Source organism: Pristiophorus japonicus, chromosome 10, assembly GCF_044704955.1.
Source record: "Pristiophorus japonicus isolate sPriJap1 chromosome 10, sPriJap1.hap1, whole genome shotgun sequence".
Taxonomy (NCBI): Eukaryota; Metazoa; Chordata; class Chondrichthyes; family Pristiophoridae; genus Pristiophorus; species Pristiophorus japonicus.
Genome location: NC_091986.1, coordinates 190,325,501 through 190,335,794, shown reverse-complemented (window position 1 = coordinate 190,335,794; position 10,294 = coordinate 190,325,501).

The following is a 10,294-nucleotide window of genomic DNA, read 5'->3' as shown; positions in this document are numbered from 1 at the left end:
AAGGTGGCTCAACTATGGCTAACAAAGGAAATTAAGGATAAGGAAGAGGCATATAAATTGGTTAGAAAAAGCAACAAACCTGAGGACTGGGAGAAATGTAGAATTCAACAGAGGAGGACTAAGGGTATAATTAAGAGGGGGAAAATAGAGTACGAGAGGAAGCTTGCAGGGAATATAAAAACTGACTGCAAAAGCTTCTATAAATATGTGAAGAGAAAAAGATTAGTAAAGACAAACGTAGGTCCCTTGCAGTCGGATTCAGATGAAATTATAATGGGGAACAAAGAAATGGCAGATAAATTGAACCAATACTTCGGTTCTGCCTTCACGAAGGAAGATACAAATAACCTTCTGAAGGTACTAGGGACAGTGGGTCTCGTGAGAAGGAGGAACTGAAGGATATCCTTATTAGGCGGGAAATTGTGTTAGGGAAATTGAGGGGATTGAAGGCCGATAAATCACCAGGGCCTGGTAGTCTGCATCCCAGAGTACATACGGAAGTGGCCCTAGAAATAGTGGATGCAATGGTGGTCATTTTCCAACATTCTATAGACTCGGGATCAGTTCCTATGTACTGGAGGGTACCTAATGTAACCCCACTTTTTAAAAAAAGGAGAGAGAGAGAAAAAAGGGAATTATAGACCGGTTAGCGTGACATCAATAGTGGGGAAAATGTTGGAATCGATCATGAAGGACAAAATAGCAGCGCATTTGGAAAGCGGTGGCAGGATCGGATCAAGTCAGCATGGATTTATGAAAGGGAAATCATGCTTGACGAATCTTCTGGAATTTTTTGAGGATGTAACTAGCAGAGTGGACAAGGGAGAACCAGTGAATGTGGTGTATTTGGACTTTCAGAAGGCTTTTGACAAGGTCCCGCACAAGAGATTGTTGTGCAAAATCAAAGCACATGGTATTGGGGGTAATATACTGACGTGGATAGGGAACTGGTTGGCAGACAGGAAGCAGAGAGTTGGGATAAACGGGTCCTTTTCAGAATGGCAGGCAGTGACTAGTGAAGTGCCGCAGGGCTCAATGCTGGGACCCCAGCTCTTTACAATATCCATTAACGATTTGGATGAAGGAATAGAGTGTAATATCTCCAAGTTTGCAGATGACACTAACCTGGGTGGCGGAGTGAGCTGTGAGGAGGACGCTAAGAGGCTGCAGGGTGACTTAGGCAGGTTAGGTGAGTGGGCAAATGCATGGCAGATGCAGTATAATGTGGAAAAATGTGAGGTTATCCATTTTGGGGGCAAAAACACGAAGGCAGAATATTATCTGAATGGCGGTAGACTAGGAAAAGGGGAGGTGCAACGAGACCTGGGTGTCATAGTTCATCATCACTGAAAGTGGGCACACAGGTACAGCAGGCGGTAAAGAAGGTAAATGGTATGAAGGCCTTCATAGCTAGGGGATTTGAATATAGAAGCAGGGAGGTCTTACTGCAGTTGTACAGGGCCTTTGTGAGGCCTCACCTGGAATATTGTGTTCAGTTTTGGTCTCCTAGTCTGAGGAAGGACATTCTTGCTATTGAGGGAGTGCAGTGAAGGTTCCCCAGACTGATTCCAGGGATGGCTGGGCTGTCATATGAGGAGAGACTGGATCAACTGGGCCTTTATTCGCTGGAGTTTAGAAGAATGAGAGGGGATCTCATAGAAACGTATAAGATTCTGACGGGACTGGACAGGTTAGAGGCGGGAAGAATGTTTCCGATGTTGGGGAAGTCCAGAACCAGGGGACATAGTCTTAGGATAAGGGGTAGGCCATTTAGGACTGAGATGAGGAGAAACTTCTTCACTCAGAGAGTTGTTAACCTGTGGAATTCACTGCCGCAGAGAGTTGTTGATGCCAGTTCACTGGATATATTCAAGAGGGAGTTAGATATGGCTCTTACGGTTAAGGGGATCAATGGGTATGGAGAGAAAGCAGGAAAAGGGTACTGAAGAAATGATCAGCCATGATCTTACTGAATGGCGCTGCAGGCTCGAAGGGCCTAATGGCCTACTCCTGCACCTATTTTTCTATGTTTCTATAACCTTGTTGCGCATTGTCTCAGATAGCTGGACTGTTACATACTGGTGATTCCTTAACATGAAAGGGTTAAATAAAACTTAACGCCAATCAACTTTAACTGGCACCAAGGTGATGGCCACCATTGATGTCTGAGCTGCACACAGAGCAGTGTGTCAGCATTGTCACTCACATCAACGTTCTTGCAGGCAAATAATTCAGATATCAGCTGTAAGAATCTTGCAGCTATGTAGCCACCACGGGCCCTTTCCTGCAGTCTGGAGGGGGTCGTGGGCATGGTTGCGTAGCCAGCCTGATTGTCTGGCCCTCAGTCAGCATCCAGCCTCTTGTCATCCTCTTCCTCTCTCTCCTGAGGTGGAGCATCAGTGCCTTCTGGCAATTCTTGGCCCCTCCTGATCACCAGGTTGTGCAGCATGGAGCACATGACCACAAATTTACCTACTTGCTCAGGGTTGTATTGTAGCTCCCCTCCTGAGTGGTCTAGACATCTGAAGCGCTGCTTAAGCACAGTTATTCTTTTGTGGACCACATTGCCTGTGTTTCTGTGGCTCTGGTTGTATCACTTCTCGGCCTCGGTGTGGGTGTAATGCAGGGGGGTCATCAGCCAGGTGGCTAGGCCATATCGGTTATCACCAAGCATCCAGCATTGTCCTTGTGGCTTACTGTTAAAGATGTCAGATACAGCGCTCTCACGCAGGATGTGAGCCTCATCGAAGCTGGCCGGACATTTGGCATTCACTGCCATTATCATCTGGTTGTGGTCGACAAATGGTTGAACCTTCAGGGAGTGAAATTCTTTGCTGTTACGAAAAAACTCCGGGTCCTGAGAAGGTGGCCGCATGGCGATGTGAGTGCACTATATTGCTCCCTGCACCCTGGGGAACTTAGCAATGTTCCAGCCCCGTCAGTCTGAACCTCCGTGGTCATGGGGAAGCTGATAAAGTCCATCCTTCGCTTGTACAAGGCCTCCGTGATCTGTCTAATGCAGCGATGGGTGGCATGGTGAGACAGAGGGCAAATCTCGACTGCGGAGGCCCGAAAGGAACCAGACGCGTAGAAAGACAGTGTCGCGGTGACCTTGACCTCGACCGACACTGATGTCTTGATGGCAGGCTGCATATGTAGCCTGATGAGCTCACATATTTCATTGATCACCACCTTGTGGAAGTGCAGTCTCCGAAGGCAGGTGTGGTCGGACACGTCGAGGTAAGACCTCTGTTCCCTGTACATGCAAGGTGTGTATGATCTAGCCCTCCTCTTCATTCTTGCATGCCTTAAATTGGGCATATAATGATATGCATCACACATTGAGCCATCTGCACTCTGCAGCATCTGCTTATTAATCAATGCAGACTGATAAATGGCTGACCCTATTGCAATGAAAGTATAATAGCGATTGATCAGAAGCAATAATTTCCTCACTAAAATACACCTACAGTAAACCCTCAATAGTCCAGAGTCTGAAAATATGTCTGTTGAGATGGTCACTTCATCTGAGAAGAAACTCCAGAGTCAATCCAAACTCCCCCGAAATTGAAGCAGCCTTTTGAATGAAGCGACCTGCGATTTAAAAAATGGCAGCCACACTGCTGGCTTTAGTTCAGAACAGTTCCACTTTTTCCGGGGCGGTTTTTTGAGCGAGCGATATTGTGGGCGATATGTGTGCGAGGTGGTGAAAGTGACAGTGGGTGATCTCCTGGGCGTTAGTTTTTCCAAATGTGCTTTTTATGACAAAAAAATGGATGGGTGGTATTATTGAATCTCGGCATTAATTCTGTGCGGAAAGTAATGCTGGGCAATATTATGGGCGTTGATTTCGCCCATTCTGATGATTCCGTCCCAAAAAAGTGGGCGGGCGGTATTATTTTTTCCCGGCATTACGCATATGGGGAAAGTAACGCTCGGTGCTAAGTTTCTGAAAAATTCCCGTCAGTTTCCATTTTGTGCCAGAAAAAAATCAAAGAGCAAGTTATTATTTAAATGGAGAAAGATTGCAAAGTGCCGCAGTACAGCAGGACCTGGGGATATTTGTGCATGAAACACAAAAGGAGTGTTATGTATATAAACCTGTAATTACCATGTCTAACCACTAGCGGGCTTATCCCCTGGAGTCCTAAGGGATCCCACAATCCCTTGGGAGCATCTGGTATATAAGGAGGCCTCACAGGCTGGAGAGGCACTCTGAGATCTGTAATAAAGGACTACGGTCACACCTACTTTAAGCTTGCAGTATCTAGTCTGATTCTTTATCTAAGACATAACAACTGGTGATGAGATACAGATAACGAACCCCAACGCAACGATGCAGAGAACTCTGGGTATCCTGGAGAAATTTTCGGAGGGAGATGATTGGGAAACCTTCGTGGAGCAACTTGACCAATACTTCTTGGCCAACGAGCTGGAAGGAGAAGCGAACACTGCCAAACGAAGGGCGATCCTCCTCACCGTTTGCGGGGCATCAACGTATGGCCTCATGAAAAACCTGCTCGCTCCAGCAAAATGCACAGGCATGTCATACAATGAGTTGTGCACACTGGTCCGGGAGCATCTAAACCCGAAGGAAAGCGTTCTGATGGCGAGGTATTGGTTCTACATGTACAAAAGGTCTGAAGGCCAGGAAGTGGCGAGCTATGTCACTGAGCTAAGGCACCTTGCAGGACATTGCAAATTTGAAGAACACTTGGAGCACATGCTCAGGGACTTCTTTGTACTTGGCATTGGCCATGAAGTAATACTTCACAAGCTACAGAGACCCCAACCTTGAGTAAAGCCATAGTGATAGTCCAGGCATATATCTCCACCAGTGACAATACCAAACCATTTCCCAGCACACTAGTGCTGCTGCAAGTACTGTGAACAAAGTAACGTTGTTTTTGAATCGAAATGTACAGGGTAGGACTTACACGCCTGTAGCTGCACGTCCGCAGATGACTCAGAGTCCACCATCAAGGGTGGTGAATACAAGGCCATTAACACCTTGTTGGCGCTGCGGGGGTGATCATCGATTCCATTCATGCCGCTTCAAAGGATACGTTTGCAAGGGCTGTGGAACAATGGGACACCTGCAACGTATGTGCAGGTGAGCTGCAAACCCTGCTAATCCTGCAAACCACTATGTTGCAGAGGAGGACAGATCCACAGTGGATCATGATGAACTAGAGCCTCAGACCGAGGAGACAGAGGTATATGGGGTGCACACATTTACCACAAAGTGTCCCCCGATAATGTTGAAGGTTGAATTAAATGGACTCCCGGTATCCATGGAGCTGGACACAGGCGCAGTCCATAATGAGTAAAAAGACGTTCGAAAAGTTGTGGTGCAACAAGGCTTCAAGGCCAGTCCTGACTTAGAATGTACACAAAGGAACTGATTCACGTAATTGGCAGTGCGATGGAGTGGTGCACGATTTACCACTCTGGGTGGTACCGGGCGATGGCCCCATGCTGTTCGGCAGGAGCTGGCTGGGAAAGATACGCTGGAACTGGGACGACGTCCGAGCGCTTTCGTCCGTCGACGACATCCCATGTGCCCAGGTCCTAAGCAAGTTTCCCTTGCTGTTCAAACCAGGCATCAGGAAGTTCCAAGCAGCAAAAGTGCAGATCCATTTGATTCCAGGGCCGCAACCCATCTATCACAAGACAAGAGCGGTACCTTACATGATGAGAGAGGGGGTGGAGATCGAGCTGCAATGAGAAGGCATAATTTTGCCGATCGAATTCAATGAGTGGGCCAGTCCTGAAGGGAGACTGCACCGTCAGAATCTGTTGTGATTACAAAGTAACTACCAATTGTTTCTCGCTGCAGAATCAATACCCGCTACCAAAGGCAGATGATTTATTTGCGACGCTGGCGGGAGGGAAAACGTTCACGAAGCTGGACTTGACCTCGGCCTACATGACGCAGGAGCTGAAGGAATCTTCAAAAGGCCTCACCTGTATCAACATGTGCAAAGGTCTCTTCGTTTACAACAGATGCCTGTTTGGGATTCGATTGGCCGTGGCGATATTCCAGAGGAACATGGAAAGCTTGCTGAAGTTGGTCCCGTGCACCGTGGTCTTGCAGGACAACATCTTGGTTACAGGTCGGGACACCGTCGAGCACCTGCAGAACCTGGAGGAGGTTCTTAGTCGGCTTAATCGGGTGGGGCTCAGGCTAAAATGCTCGAAGTGCGTTTTCCTGGTGCCCGAAGTGGAGTTCCTGGGGAGAAGAATCACGGCGGACGGCATCAGGCCCACCGATTCGAAGACGGAGGCAATTAATAACGCACCGAGACCACAGAGCGTGATGGAGCTGTGGTCGCTTCTAGGACTCCTGAACTATTTTAGTAACTTCTTACCGGGTCTTAACACATTGTTAGAACCCCTGCACTCTTTACTGCAAAAGGGAGATGAATGGGTATGGGGTAAAAGCCAAGAAAATGCCTTTGAGAAAGCTGTTATGTTCAAACAAATTGCTTGTGTTGTACGATCCATGTAAACTTTTGGTACTAGCATGTGATGTGTCGTCGTACGGGGTTGGGTGTGCGTTGCAACAAGCTAATGAATTTGGGAAATTGCAATTGGTTGCTTATGCATCCAGAAGTCTGTCTAAGGCCGAGAAGGCCTACAGTATGATTGAAAAAGAAGCGTTAGTGTGTGTTTATGGAGTAAAGAAAATGCATCAATATCTGTTCGGGCTCAAATTTGAATTGGAAACTGGCCATAAGCCACTGATATCCCTCTTTTCTGAAAATAAGGGGATAAATACGAATGCATCGACCCGCATCCCGAGATTGGCGCTCACATTGTCCGCATGCAACTATGCCATCTGCCACAGGCCAGGCACAGAAAACTGTGCCGATGCTCTCAGTAGGCTACCATTGCCCACCACCAGGATGGAGATGGCACAGCCCGCAGATTTAGTTATGATAATGGAAGCATTCGAGAGTGAGCAATCACCTGTTACCGCCTGACAGATTAGAACCTGGATGAACCAGAATCCCTTACTGTTCTTAGTAAAAAACTGTGTGCTCCACAGGAGTTGATCTAGTGTCCCTTTAGAGATGCAGGAAGAAATAAAGCCATACCAGCGGCGCAAAGATGAAATGTCTATACAGGAAGACTGCCTCCTATGAGGTAATCAGGTAGTTGTGCCAAGAAAGAGCAGGGACACTTTCATTAGTGATCTCCATAGTACCCACCCAGGCATTGTAATGATGAAAGTGATAGCCAGATCCCATGTGTGGTGGCCCGGTATCAATGCAGACTTAGAGTACTGTGTGCACAAATGTAATACATGTTCCCAGTTAAGCAATGCACCCAGGGAGGTGCCACTAAGTTTATGGTCTTGGCCCTCCAAACCGTGGTCTAGGGTTCATGTCAACTATGCAGGCCTATTCTTGGCAAAAATGTTTTTAGTAGTTGTAGATGCGTACTCCAAATGGATTGAATGTGTGATAATGTCAGCAAGCACGTCCGTTGCCATCATTGAAAGCCTACGGGCCATGTTTACCACGCACGGCCTGCCTGATGTCCTTGTAAGTGACAATGGGCCGTGCTTTACCAGTGCCAAATTCAAGGAATTCATGACCCGCAATGGGGTCAAACATGTCACGTCTGCCCTGTTTAAGCCAGCGTCCAATGGTCAGGCAGAACGAGCAGTTCGAACAATCAAGCAGAGCTTGAAAAGGGTAACTGAAAGCTCACTGCAGACTCGCTTATCCCGAATCCTGCTTAGTTACTGCACAAGACCCCATTCGCTCACCGGGATCCCTCCCGCTTAACTGCTCATGAAAAGGGCACTTAAGTCAAGGCTCTCGTTAGTCCACCCTGATCTACATGAACAGGTAGAGAGTAGGCAGCTTCAACAGAATACATATCATGATCACGCAAATGTGTCACGCAAAATTGAAGTAAATGATCCTGTATTTGTGTTGAACTATGGACAAGATCCCAAGTGAATTGCTGGTACTGTTTTGGCCAAAGAGGGGAGTAGGGTGTTTGTGGTCAAACTCGCAAATGGACTCACCTGCAGAAAACACTTGGACCAAACCAAACTCAGATTTACGGACGATCCAGAAAAATTCACAATAGACTCTACCTTTTTCGACCCTCCAACACACACACAAGTGGCAACCAACCCAGCGGTTGACCATGAAGCAGAACCCATCACCCGCAGCAGCCCAGCAAGGCTCACCACCCCCAGCTGTATAGCAAGGCCAGCTGCACACCAGCTCAGCAAAGGCCCAACAAACGACTCACCAACACCAGCATTTTCACTGAGATGATCAACCAGGGAAAGGAAGGCCCCAGATCGACTCGCATTGTAAATAGTTACACTATTGACTTTGGGGGGGAGGGTGTTGTTATGTATGTACACCTGTAATTACCATGTCTAAGCACCAAAGGGCTTAATCCCTGGAGTCCCATGGGATCCCACAATCCCTTGGGAGTACCTGCATATAAGGCTGGAGAGGCACTCTGAGATCTGTAATAAAGGACTACGGTCACACCTACTTTGAGCTTGTCTAGTCTGACTCTTTATCTAAGACATAACAGATAGTATACAGGTACAGCAAGTGATCAGGAAGGCCTATTACAAAGGGGATGGAGTATAAAAGCAGGGAAGTCTTTCTACAGCTATATAAGGTATTGGTGAGGCCACAAATGGGATACTTCGTGCAGTTTTGCTTTCCATATTTACGAAAGGATAAACTTGCTTTGGAGGCAGTTCAGAGAAGGTTCACTAGGTTGATTCCGTGGATGGGGGGTTTAACATCTGAGGAAAGGTTGAGTAGGTTGGGCCTCTACTCATTGGAATCCAGAAGAATGAGAGGTGATCTTATCGAAACGTATAATATTATGAGGGGGCTTGACAAGGTGGATGCAGAGATGATGTTTCCACTGATGGGGGAGACTAGAATTAGAGGGCATGATCTTAGAATAAGAGGCCGTCCATTTAAAACAGAGATGAGGAAAAATTTCTTCTCTCAGAGGGTTGTAAATCTGTGGAATTTGCTGCCTCAGCGAGCTGTGGAAGCTGGGACATTGAATAAATTTAAGACAGAAATAGACAGTTTCTTAAATGATAAGGGGATAAGGGGTTATGGGGACCGGGCGGGGAAGTGGAGCTGAGTCCATGATCAGATCAGCCATGATCTTATTGAATGGCGGAGCAGGCTTGAGGGGCCGTATGGCCTACTCCTGTTCCTATTTCTTATGTTCTTATATGGGCGTTATACGTCATTTCAGCGGTAAAATGGACGTTAAGTGGGTGTTAAGCATGCAACAAACATGGAAAATCTAGCCCCATGGACTTTACAATTTAGTTTTAGTCAGGAAATCAGAATCCAGCTTCTCCTAGGGAACCTAGACCAACGCCTGGAGCTGTATTTTCTTTGGACTCCCCTTGCTGCAGTACCTTAGGCATATCTATGCCTAGGCATTAATTTGGCCCTGTATTGGCTACTTGCTTGCTCCAAAGTGCGTGTTCACCTTTGAATAACAAATGATGGTTTACACACCAACCTCAACATTGCAGTACAACAAAGTTAGTGTGTAAACAGAGACTGACACCTATAATCTCAGAGTGGATCCTAGGAGAAGCTGGATTCTGATTTCCTGACTAAAGCTAAATTGTAAAGTCCATGGGGCTAAGCAGATCTTAGACAACAGTGTGAGCATGATTTTCTGCAGTGTGCGTTGAAAAGTCCACAACAAAGTGAAGGCATGGATGGAGCTTTGCTAGCATGACACGCAAAATGGGAAATTTAATGAAAAATCTTGAAACAATTGGATGTCCCTCCTAAGTATAATGAATGAAATATTTTTCATTGCTGCTAAGTTTTTCAAATTGTGGTGGGTGCATGTGCTCTGAGCATTGTGACATTATCATGCATATGTAACAACAGAATAATGACAACAAGCTTCAGACCAATTTAAAAGCCAAGAAGTAAGAAAAGCTTTTGCCTGAACCAGTGTAAATTAGATCTCCAAACCAGAAGTGAATTCAGGAACAAGTTGCTCTCAGTTTGCTTGATGCAATATAAATGTATCTTAGTTTTTACAAACACAAATACAATTGTTCATTTTTTTTGGTATGAGTAGATCATACATAAATGTGAGTCACTGAGGTTGTTAACATCAGTCACAACAGTTGAAGCTATCATTAAGGAAGAAATACTGGGACATCTAGATAGGAATAGTGCAATCAAGCAGACGCAACATGGATTCATGAAGGGGAAATCATGTTTAACTAATTTACTGGAATTCTTTGAGGATA